This window comes from Pteropus medius, unplaced genomic scaffold, assembly GCF_902729225.1.
Source record: "Pteropus medius unplaced genomic scaffold, Ma_sr-lr_union100, whole genome shotgun sequence".
Classification (NCBI taxonomy): Eukaryota; Metazoa; Chordata; class Mammalia; order Chiroptera; family Pteropodidae; genus Pteropus; species Pteropus medius.
In genome coordinates this window covers 19,987,783-20,001,331 of record NW_024344370.1, presented here as the reverse complement: position 1 = coordinate 20,001,331, position 13,549 = coordinate 19,987,783, and positions in this window count along the sequence as shown.

The following is a 13,549-nucleotide window of genomic DNA, read 5'->3' as shown; positions in this document are numbered from 1 at the left end:
AAGGTTAATGATTAGAACAAATTATAAACCAGTATAATGGTTTCTGAGCCTAGAGGGCTACCAGTCAAAACTTGTAGTTACCAGGCTTGAGGTATCTTTTGCAGTTTGAAATGTCTCTGGTGATGTTATCAGGTATCCCGGCAAACTTTTAGTGGCTTACACAACATCAGTCAAGGAGATTATCTAAACATGAGCTGTTGTGGTGATTTCTCTGAAGTTTATATCAAATCATCTAGCTGCACTTTGCAATTACAAGGCTCATGAAAAAAAGGCATTTTTCATTCTCAAAAGTTCCAAATCAAAAGATGAGAGAAAAATGAAAACATTAATTCAGAGGGATTCAGCCAAATACTTGAGGAAACTAAAAAATTCAGGATACAGTTCAGTTTACAGCTAAATAAGAAGATCCTTAAAGAAGTTAATAGGACTAGAATTTAATATCCACACGTGTTTATTATAGTTTCTACTAAAACATATTTTTTCTCTATAAAACTACCCTCATTTTTACTAAAGATAACCAAATTAAGACTCATTTATTTGCAATATAAGTCTAGTTTCAATAAATTTGGCATGATTATTTATATAAATATAACAAGAATAGCAATTGATCACATAGGCTCTTTCAAATCTGTTTTGCTGGATTTTTTTTTTATAAAGGATCTACAGATTGAATTTTAACAGTCTCTTGAGGCTAAGAGGTCAAGCTACAAACTTGCCACCAAACAATGCTTGTAATACCTTTAGATTTGGGTTAATTCCTCCTTTTTTGAGATCCCCGAAATATCCTGAGCTTCTCTGCATCTGCCAGGAAGTGACCTTCCTTATATATCTGGAAAGGCCACTTGGAAACCCTATAAACAAGGTATCAGACTGTTTTCCCAAGGAGCTTTTATTGACTTCTAATGTCAGTCTTAGTTTCTTAAAACTGATCGATCATATCTGAGTCTATGCATGTGTGCCTAAAACATGACATTTCAATCAAATCCTTGGTAATAAAAACCAGCTTCCAATTGTGTCCTGTTACAAAGAGAATTGATTCTTATTGAACTTATGCAAACCATATTGCCATAAAAATTAGAAAACTCACTGAGTTTCCAAATTCTGGGGGGATAAGAAAGGGAGAAAAAAGAAAGATGTTTCAATTCTGCTTACAGAGGTATAATTCACCAAATTGCTCTAAATTTTAGGTATTTAACAGAAACAAGTTTCCTTATATCTGAAAAACAAAAAAAAATAATAAAAAATCAGCAATATTTCAAACACAATATCATAAAAATGATAATGATTCTCAGGTCATTTAGTCCCATGTAATCAATTCTTGTTTATCTTGATCATTTGTTAGCATTTTTATGAATCCAGTTTTTCCTTAGAGTTTTATAAACCTTCCTTCATTTTCAAGGTATGATTTCAAAATCTATTCTCTGAAACCTATATTTTATCATAGGGTCCACTCTATGGATCGTTCTGAAGATGAAACATTTTTATAAAAGTAACAGAGCAAAATAATAACTCAATAAATGACAAAAGACTTAAAATGACATGGTTAAAGATCTGACTACAATTAAATTTATAAAGAAGTTTTGCACACAACATTTTAAGATAGCAACTGGAATTAAAAATGATAACATTATATCAGGTCTTATAATAATTTTGGAAATTTCGTACAATTTTGGAACATTTATATTAACAATATTTACCCATACAGTATACTCTAGAAGTTTATGATCATGTAATTTATAATGTTTAACATACTAAATAAGCCTAGTTAGTTTCATATTTCTCTTTTATAAAGACAGAGAACATTTTTTTTCGGGTATTCCAGAGGCCCTCTGGAACACCCCAAAGCCATTTCAAGATTAAGAAAAAAGTCTCCAGTTAAAACCTGAACCCTGGGAAGTTTGTCAGACAAATCAAAGGTTTAGACACTTTACCAAAAAGATCACAGATTACTGTCAATCGATTATAAATTGTCCATTTAACCAAAGTAACAATAAAAGATATTAAACACAAATACATGTTACCTAATTGTTAGCAAAACTTTAATTCTTATTATTGAGAAGATTGTTTTCTTAAGTAATCAAGGGCAAGATAACAAAAGCACAGGAAAGTATCTTGATAAAACACAGACTCTCTGCTTTCTAGGCAGAAAACTTCACAATATATTATCACAAGTAGGCCGATAATACAAGAATACATTTTCCTTTTAAGTGAAAGAGAACCAAACTTTAATTCTGCATCAGCTTACTTTTGATATTTAAATTCACTTAATTATCTTCATTCCAGTCTTATTCAGCTTAATCACATATAATATTTCCTCTAAAGACTTCCTTTTCATTAACCTTCTATAACTTTCCTTGTCCAATTGAATTTGTCTTTTATTACTTATTCATAAATAACCAGTTTAGGACAAACCACTCTAATTCTCACAAAATGTATCTTCATACCATATACTTTCTATTACCAAAAACATATATTTATTTTATTCTATCTTAGACATCTTAACCCTTACAAACTTTAATTTCTAGTGAAAACAAAAATATCAATTAATATTCTTTACATTAGCAAATTTATTAATACATTTTATAACCTCTAGAAACATACACACTTTTATTGGCAAATATAGTTCACAATTTTAGAAACATGCTTCTTCAAAAAAACACAGCACATATTCATTAACAGATCAAAATTTATCTTTTAATTTCTCTATAATATGAAGCCAAAAGTAGGCAAACTTAGATTCATTTAGCACTTAATTATTTCAGTGTTTTATATTATTTGGAAATAATCTAAATATTTAATAATTTATATCATTTACTTTAGTAAAACTAAAGTTTCATATTATCAAAAAATACTGGGAAATTATTTTTAAGTATATATACTATATAATTTTAGCTAAAATTTCAGCTAAAAATCCTTTTATTATACTTACATCTATTTAATTTATTAGCCCTTAACAATTATGTTTAGATTACTCATGAAAACTATTTTCCTATGCTACTTTTCTGCTGACAGATTTTGCAACAGAGATTACATGAATTTATTTCTATAAACCCAGGTAAAAATATTATATTTAATATTGACAACTCCGAAGGTATGCCTGTCTAACCTAACCACACTCAAACCAGCATTAATGTTAAATTTTTTTCCAGATCACATGATCCTGAATAACATTTGAGTTAGCTTCTATTATAGTTTTTTTTTTTAATTTAGGTAAATGCTTAATTCCTTTAATCCAATTAAAATAGTATTATTTTTACAAATTAGTAATACCATAAGGAGATAGAGAATACCAGATTATACATAAAATATACAAACAAACAGATCTCACAAATAGAAATCACAAACAAGATATTTCATTTATCTAAATTGCAAGTATCATCTGCATTTTAAGAAATGGCTCTCAGGTCCTAGAGCAGATGGGGTACAAAATATACAACATAAAAGCACAGAAAATATCCAAGTTATAAGCTATTTATCTTTTGTTTTTATTTTTTATAGTAAAATATTTCATTTAAATGTATTTCCTAATATGTGAAAAGTAGTTGAAAGTATCTTCAAATATCAACAATAATTTGTGATGATAATCCTTTCACAATATTAAAAAAGTTAAATATATAAATAGAATTTTTCAGTAACTAGGGAGAGAGAACAACAGTAAAAAGAAAACAAAAATGGCATTTACATATTTTAAAAAAAGGATGAATTTGATAAATTGTGATTTTTCCTTCTACATCAAAAATCAGTGTTTCCACTTTCTGAGTAGCAAGCCAGCCAAAGCCTGGCTGTCTGGATTCTTCATTCCCAGATGAACTTGCACAGTGTATCCAGAGGCAACATGCAGAAGCAACCACCTGGTTACATTTCCTTTATCAGACACTCTACAGAGGCCTCCAACTTCCTGCTTTCACATGTAAATCAAATCCACTTTCTTTACAACCTCTCACATATATCCACTTCAGTTTCTACCTACCCTTTCCTCAAGGAAACTCCCTGGAGATGGGTAACTCCATCTCTAATTACTCATGACTATATTTGCATGTGATTTTTCCACATTATACTGTTATTAACATGAGGAAAGGACTCCTATTGCCTGGGCAACTGGAGGCAACATAAGCATTGTGCCTACTGACTGGAATCTATTTCTAGTTTTTCTATTATGTTCTTGGATCCTCTCACTTTTATAGTCAAAACAATGCAATCCTTTCTCCCATTCTATCTTTTTTTTTTTTTTTTTTTTTTTGTATTGTGGCTCTCTCTGCATTGTCCGGTTGATCTAATTTTTCTTGGATTTATTGCCATATTTTCTCATCCACTAGCTAACATTGATGCTTTCCTTTCCCTTAATCAGACTTTTCCTGTGAATTATCCCCTCTAATCGTGGACCTCCACCCTAATAGTTTGCTCTCCTTTTAGACATCTTTCTAAAATGTTATATTAACCATAAAAACAACCAATTTGTGAAGTTTCCTTGTCCTCATTTTCTTTCTTTCTTCTTGTGCTCCAGTTTTGTTTTGTTTTGTTTTGCTACTTTAATACAAAGCTAATTGAAAAATGATGCCCTCTATTATCATAATTCCTAATACTAAGCTACATAAAATATTATCTGTCCAATCTCTTTTTCTTTTTTCCCTGTGACATGGTATACTATTTTTTTCCAATTACAGTTGACATTCAATAATATTTTATATTAGTTTCAGGTATACAGCATAGTGGTTAGACATTTATATAATTTATGAAGTGATACCCCAATTAGATTAGTACCCACCTGGCACTATACATAGTTATTACAATATTATTGGCTATATTCCCTATGCTATACTTTACATCCCCATGACTGTTTTGTAAATACCAATTTGTGCTTAATCCCTTCACCTTTTTCACCCAGACCTTCCATCTGGCAACTATCAGTTTGTTCTCTGTATCTGTGAGTCTGTTTCTGTTTTGTTTTGTTTTTATTTATTCTGTTCTTTAGATTCTATATATAAGTGAGATCATATGATATTTGTCTTTCTCTGATTATTTCACTTAGCATAATACCCTCTAGATCCATCTATGTTGCCACAAATGGTAAGATTTCATTTTTTATGGCTGCGTAATATTCCATTATATATATGTACCACCTCTTATTTATCCAACTGTCTATTGATGGGCACTTAGGTTGCTTCCATATCTTGGCCATAATTTTCTGAGTACATGTCTTTTATTTCCTTACTTAAATTTATTCTTAGTTATTTTTTTGATGCACTATAAGCTTTACAAAAATAATAATCTGTTTCTGTCATCCCCTGATAGAAGCCTCTAGTTTTTATTCCAGATCATTGGGTTCAAACAACCTTACTGATTTCTATTTAGCATGTCCAGTTAACATTCTTAGAAGGGCGTATTTATATGCCTTTTGTTTTATAATACTTGGTAGGGGAAATGTTCCCCAATCAGATAATATTTTTTTACCCATAATACAATCAGGTAAAAGAGATAAAATCACTTCATAAAGTCTATTCAAAGATAATATTTCTCTTATGAACTTTTTCCTAAATTTCATTAGTTCTTATATTCCTATCTATAGCTTTCATTAAAATGTTTCAATAGGTTTGATTTTATAGTATTGGGAATGGGGGGGGCAATGTTCCCAAGCCAGATACTTTACTATTTTTACATTTTTAAAATGTGAAAATCTTCCTTTGCTCTTGGGTCATACTAAAACAGCTGAGTTGGCTGGATTTGGCCCAGAATTTGCCAGCCCCTCATCTAGCTCGCTGCTTCTTAAACTGCACTGTACTTACTTAGAGTGCTTTTTGAAAATACTTGGATATTTTACCTTCTTTCCTTGACGTTAAATTGCAAATGGACATTCTTAGGAATGATACTTTCCCAAAGTAAGCCTCTAGGGAAATGTTTAATGTACAATGGTGGGATAGTTTATAAAAACAAGGACCATTAAAGAGCTAAATTCCATTAGTAGTGGGCCTTACTTCTTTAAGAAAGTAAAGGAGCTCCTTGCCCTGTTCTTTCTCTACTTCCCTTAAACTGCCTATTTTATTCCTATAGTTATTAAAACTTTGCAAATCACATGCTATGGTTTTCTTTCCCCATAATTGCACTAAAGGTTGACATTAGTAATACAATGATACTTTTACTAAAAAAAAAAAAAATAGATTGCGGAGAAAAAACTTTCTATAAAGTATAATATATATCATTAATGGAACATTTTTGTTATCTTCACATTCCCTATGAATCTTGGAGTTCACGTGGTGTTATGTCAGACTCTGAGGCCTACATACTCTATGGATCTATTTCTTTCAGAACAAAGGCTATTTAGGATATAATTGTATATCATAGTTGTCATCAGATCAGGAATTTATCTAATGAATTTCTTCATCTTAATGGCTGAAGTAATCTGTTAAGATTATAAAATGAAATGACAACTGAGTTCTATATAAGATACAATAAAAATGCAGATATAAATAAAGGAGAGGTGAAGATATAAACCTTTGCACAGAGTTTTACAGAATTAACTGCAAATCAGATTAGTAGACAGTGTAAAACTGTAAATTGATTCTTTAGAGGAAAAGAGCAATTGTCTAGAAAGGGGGAGCAACTTTTTACAGATTCATTAGGTAGAGACATTTATTTAACAATCTAGTTGAATTTGGTTTCACACCAATTTTTTTTCTCTCAATAAGAACTTTTCAGTACTGTACAGAATTACAGTTCTCAGGAAAATATAGTCTTAGAAATAAAGAGAAATTAGTTTTAACAGTTCTGATTAATGAATTCATAAATATAATTTCCCTTATTTGATGTTAATTAAAATTTCATAATTAACAAAAATATGTTTATTTCAAAAGCATTACCTCTGGAAAGAAGTGTTACTAGGAAGAACACTTAATCCTTCTGGAACCTTTTGAAACTCTCTTTGAAAGTATTCCTGCTGAGGAAGATATTTACTTTTGTGTTCCAAAGGGCAAACATAAAGTTTTGTTATAGTCAAAGTGCCCAAAGCTTCAGGTAGTATGCCAATCCTAAATATCCAATGTAATTTTCATATATGCTGTATTTGCTGTTAGATTTTTTTTCTCACTATAGTAGGATGTGTAGCTGCCCTAGGTTCTTTTGCAAAGTAGAAACATTTTCTGTATAGTTCCACAGGAAACCAGGTATCCTGATAAATAAAATACATGAAAGGATATTAGTTACCAATTTATGAAAGCAGACAGTATTTGATTAAGTGTAGAATATGTCTAGTTAAATAAAATTTACTTATATTTTTCCTCATCTATTACTTTTTGTTTTGACTTTCAAAATAATGAAAACTAGTGACAGTTCAATTATAGAAAAGCCATTATTATGATTTTAGAATAGGAGTCAAAAAAGTTCTGAGTATTTGTACTTTTCAGATCAACGTTTAGAAGCACATCAAAATTATTTGCTATCTATCTCCCCTCGGAGGTGGAAGTTTCAATATATCTCATGTTGCTTTGCCATATAATCAACATTAACTTTCTCTTTATTATACATCAATTATTTTTATTTTTTGTCTTTACCAGTTTTCACAGTGAATGTTTTCTCTTAGACAGTAGGCTAAGAGAAATTATCTGCTGAGACAGGAAATTCAAAAACTCTTATCATAGTCAATTTTACAGTATATTAAAACTCATGGAATATTTTTTCTTATCTCGTTCTTGGGTGACATGTTACAGTATAAGTCTGTTATTTTTGTTCATGTTTCATTGAACATGGAACAAATCTCTTTGCATAGGTAAAATTCATTTCGATCATTCATAACTCCCTGTTCTGTGCTTGGACTCCTTTATTGCCTAAAGGATGCGCTTGTTATATATGTTCCACTTTGAGGTTAATAATAATTCTAATGTCTTGTGACAGTCCTTTTGGTTGAAAGGAACAGAACCCCACTCATATTAGGTGAGAAAAAAGGAATGGTAAGAACTTAAGTCAATGATCATGATTACCTTAGAGAATTCAAGGACAGAAAGTAGAGCTAATACTTATGAAGAACTGGAATCAGGAACCCAGGTAAAAAAAAATACATATATTTTAATCTGTTTTACTAGGGGCATATCATATCATTCTACTTCCTTTATGTATAGCTGTTTTATTCTTCACACTCTATGCGCATTGGCCCTTTTCTACTTCTGTAAGCAAATGACAGACATCGGGTTTCCATAATGCCAGAGATCACCTGTCCTGGTTTCAAATAACCAGCAGAAAAGAAATTTCTGAACTCTAAATCTCCGGTAAAAACAATCTGATTGCCTCAATTTAGGTCAAATTACAGTTACCTGGAAGCAAAGGACTGAGTAACATAGCACCAAAGCAACATTTGTGTATGGCCATTACTTTATGGAAAAGTTGAGGGTAGGAAGACATTTCACAATATGTCTGTCATATCTGCCCTTATACTTAAATATACATTTTGAAGTTTTACTTTGGAAGAGGTTCTCACTATGGCTTCCCCTTAAGCACAGATACAGTACTGATGTACAGCTAATGAAGTGACACCTTCCTCTCAATCAAAATGCCTAAGTGTGCTGTGTTTCACATTAACTGCAACTGAGAAATTATGACTTTGTTTGTGATTTATTTTTCTTTGCAGCCAATAACTATAACTAGTTCCTCAAATGAACCTGTATTTCAAGATATGTCCTTTCCAAATAAAAGAGTACCTGACAAAGTTGAATATTTTTCTCCAGAAAGGGTCAGCACTCCAAGGTAAGCCTCACTGATAATCAGGTCTACATACATACAATTTTAACTTGGAGTAGAATATAAAAAATAGTTTTATTTTTCACTAAATTTTAATATGATATTAATTCTCAAAATAATGATGTATTGATTGGATATGGACAAGAAGATAATACATTGCTAGTAAATGTCCTGGCCAGGCAATTACTTTCAGGTGTGTTGGAAAACAGTTACTATCAGGGTAAATGCAAGTGAGTGTAAAATCTACCTATACTGATATTCTTCCAATTTGTTGACAAGAAGGTTAATGGTGTCTTTTGCTTTCTACAGTTTTTATAGATAGAACTATGTACTCTATAATATTTTACTACAGAGGAGTTTTAACATAGAAATGATGTATTTGCTGACATTTGATGAATATTTTAAAAGTATTCATGTCTGTCTTTTCTTTAAGTAATGAAGGTGCAGTTATGATGCCACATGATGAAGGAAACAAATCTGAAACAGAACTTTCTGTTACAAAAAGTTCTGAAATTTCAGCTGGTTCTTTGGACTGTAAAAGTCTTCAAGACCTACTAATAATTGAAAGTAACACCTCCCTGCCGGGTTCTGGCTCTGAAAAATGTGTGATTGATTCTGACTCTGATAGAGGCATTGGTTTGGACTCTGACTTAGAACAACATTCGCAAGACTCTGACTCAGTATTATGGGGAATGGACTCAGACTCAGAAAAATGTCCCATGGACTCAGACTCTGTGAAACACATGCTAGAATCAGAAAAATACCAGATAGCTTCAGGTTCTGCGCAAGACCTGGTGGAGTCAGAGCAACACCTACTGGGAGGTGAACAATGCCAGGTGGACTTTGACTCTTTGAAATACTGGATAGAGTCAGATTCAGAAAAATGCTTGACAAACTCTGACTCTGAAAAATATGTGATGGACTCTGAGAATGAAAGACTTGAGATAGACTCAGATTCAGAAAAATGTCCCATGGCTTCTGCATCTATAAAACACCTGCTGAAGGCAGAAAAATGCCAAATGGCCTCAGATTCTATAAAACGCCTAATAGAATCTGAAAAAAGATTGATGGATACTGAACAACACTGGATGCTCTCTGCTTCTGAAATGTATATGATAGACTCAGACATGGAAAGAGATAAAATGGGCTCAGCTTCTGCACCTGAGGAACATCTGTTAGGGGAAGAAAAATATCAGGAGAAGACTAGATATAAGAGATACACAATAGACTCTGACTCTAAACCATGTGGAATTGACTCAGACTCAGAAAGATATGGGCTAGCCTCAGCAGCTGTGAAATGTCTCACAGATACTAAAATATTACAGTTGAGCACTGACACTGAGGGGCACTGGATGGATTTTTGGTCTGAAAGACGAACAATGGACTTAGATTCTGAAAGCCTAGAGATGGCCTCTGATTCTGTGAAACACATGATGAAGGCTGAAAGGTGCCAAAGTGCCTCTGACTTGGAAAAATCTTGGATAGGCCTCAGGTCTGAATCTGGAAGATTCTGCACTGACTCTGAAAGACAACAGTTGGACTTGAACTATGTTAGATTCCGGGATAGCTCTAGAAGATATCAACATAGGTCTGCGAGATTTCAGAGTAGTTCTGGAAGATGTCAGGCTGACCTTCATAAACACTGGGATAACTTGGAAAGTCATCACATAGACTCTAATTCTAAAACATATCAAGCTAATTCTGAAAATGAAAGATATCCAAATGAGTTTGAAAGTGAAAGACACATGATGGAGATGGAGAGGGACCGGTGTCTGGTAAAATTTGAAAATGAGAAACTTAAAATGGATGAAAAGCAGGAAAAATATGCCATAGAGTCTGACAGTGAAAAAGAGCACAGGATTGTATCAGACAACATAAGACACCACCTCGACTCAGAAAATGAAGCACAACGGCTTGGTGCTCGCAGAAAGGATAATCGTCCACAGGGTAAGCTTAAATGTGTGTGTTTTTTTAAAACAGCTTGTTTATAAGTTTAATTATTAGCATGATGACACTTCCAGAATGGCAGTAGCATTAACAGATTTGGACCTGAGATTATTTCATCAGAAATTAAAAGGAAAAATGGCTTCTTTATTACAGATTTCCAATTCTCTTTTAAAAATTAGGCAAATCATCTCTCTTTAATTATCCGTTTTATCTCCTCATCATAAAAGTAGTAAAATTAAATAATTATTAACAAAGATGGTTACTCTGGCGTAATTAACAACATGTTGAATTTATCTCCTATATTCTAGAATAGGTGAATAAGATTATTCATAAACTTTTGCCTCATTATGAGTTGTTGTGAAATGAAGTATCCAAGCCTAACTATATGAACATTCAACTTATCTTGTTTCTCTTAAAGTTATTATAAATCTCTATAATTTTCAATAAAAATTTGGCATCTACTTTGTTAGTCATATTTACTTTATCATACTAAATAATATACTAGGAAATTCCATTTCTTAAGCTATTTTATTAAGACTTATTAAGACATGCTTATAATGATAAAGGAACTATTATCAACTCATAGTGTTTTCCCTCATGTTAGTCATTTTCCATATAGCCTTTTACAACTCAAAGCACAAAAAGAAAACTAAGAATTTGCCCCCCAAACATTGGTAAGTAACTTTCCCTTTGAAATTATAACAAGAAGAAGTTCTATGCTTCAGTAAACTCCAATGACTATTCAAACACAGAGAGAATATTTGAAATAATGTATATTAAAAGTTTGATCAATATTTTCTATTTTAATATGCTATTTCTGCACAAGTCTTGAAATTTGTTCTATATAATACTGACGTTTCCTTGTCATATGCTTTTAACTAGGGTGAACTATCGAATTAATAAAAATAAAGTATACTATATAGTTTTTTGCATTTATTAATACAAAGTGTTGTCTAGAGATTGCCCTGGTTGCCAGACAGATAGATTTATCCTCGAGCCATTAATTCAGATGGAATAATTGTGTGATGTTTTATTGGAAAAATCAATGGAAAATATTCATCTGATTATTTTTATTCCCTCAGAAAAAAACATCTAAATTTCTATTTAGGAATGCAATTCTTTTGGAAAGGTTTAAGTAATGTGAGAAGTTAGTTTCTGAGATCCTCTTATAAAGCAATACATTGATGAGGTGGTGAAAAATGTATGTTACTTTTATGAAGAGAGGGGGAAAAGCTTAAAACAATTTTTTTACTGGATTTGAATTTAGCAACACTAAGTTAATTCTCTTTTAATTCAATATTGTCCTGTTACAACAAGATAATGTTAACATCCTGTAGAGTTTCATTAATCAGCATGGAGATTCACATTCTCATCCAGCTTCAATTTTTAATATGTTCAAATACCATCTGATGAAAGTCCCATGAAATAGCGTAACTAACTTCTCAGGAATTCAACTGCATTGTTATTGATATGTTTTGTAAAATTTTGTCAATTGAATGCTCACTATATGCTGGCATAGATTATACTAAATACACGAAATTGTAATACCTTAAATATATATACAGTATTTTTCAACCTTTCAAAGTCCATTAATGTAAAAATAATAATAGCTTCGGATATTGATTATCAAGCACTATGCTATACAAATTACATGCATTATTATATCTAATCACATTCACTGTTGTTATCTTCCTATACTGATAATAACTAAGCTTTATATAGCATTGTTAGGAACCATTCTAAGTATTTTACATTTACTAATTCATTAGTATCAATTCACTAGTAGCAATTAATATTAATTTATTAGTTTTACATGTATGATGAATTCATTAAAACCTCACAACAAACCTATGAGGTAGGCACTATTATCATCTCTAATTTACCAATGATTAAAATGAGGCACAAAGAAATTATACAATTAATCAATAAAACACAACAAATGAGAGTCAGGATGTGAAACCATGCTCCAAAGTCTGTGCTGTTAAACAGGAAGACAAACTGTCTTTCAGCTCTAACAAAGGTATGTACTATCTCAATTTTATAAGTGAGGACAATGAGAATAAAATGTTCAAGTGGCTTGTCCTGGAATTTGACTCTAGGTTTATCAGACTCCAGAGTCCGAGTTCTTAATTAAGAAATTTAATTATGTTACTTATATCTCAACCCTTGTCTAACCTCATGATCTTCTAATATAAAAAGAACTACTACATTATAGCATTATCGTACTTGCTGCAAAAATGAGAAAACTGAGACTCAAGCAGACTATTTCACTAAATAGATAATTAGTGGCTAAATTAAAGCATAGAAACACTTAGTCTGATGTTACCTCAACTACATCTGTGACTTCATGAAGTTTATAATCTAATTGAGAAAATAATATTCCACATGAAACTAGTCAAATAATTACATCTTCTCTGGATATACTTTTGTTTATAAAAGTCTTTGACATATTTTAAATATTTTCAATTGGACTGTAATTATCTAATTTTTGGATTATTATTACTATAAAATATGCATTAGTAGATGGTCAGTACACAGGTGGATGACTTTATAAACATAAAACCAAAATTTGGTAGCTGCTTTCACCCATCCTCAGCTGTTGCATATCAAAAATAAACTGACAGGCCAAATCTGATTATTTAAATCCTAGAAATTAAACCAAAGACTGTGGGTATACAAAAGTGCTATTTGTGCCACTTATCTCATGTTTACTCTCAAATGAGCAACACAGTCCTCTTGGAGTCAACTTATACTGTGTCTGTCCCTTCTCTATGCCATGTTATAGTAAAGAGATGGGAGGAAAAGTGGCTTTGCTACATCTCCCAGGACAGAATTAGGTCTCTTTGCTCCTGTGACTATGGACCCTAAATGATAATAG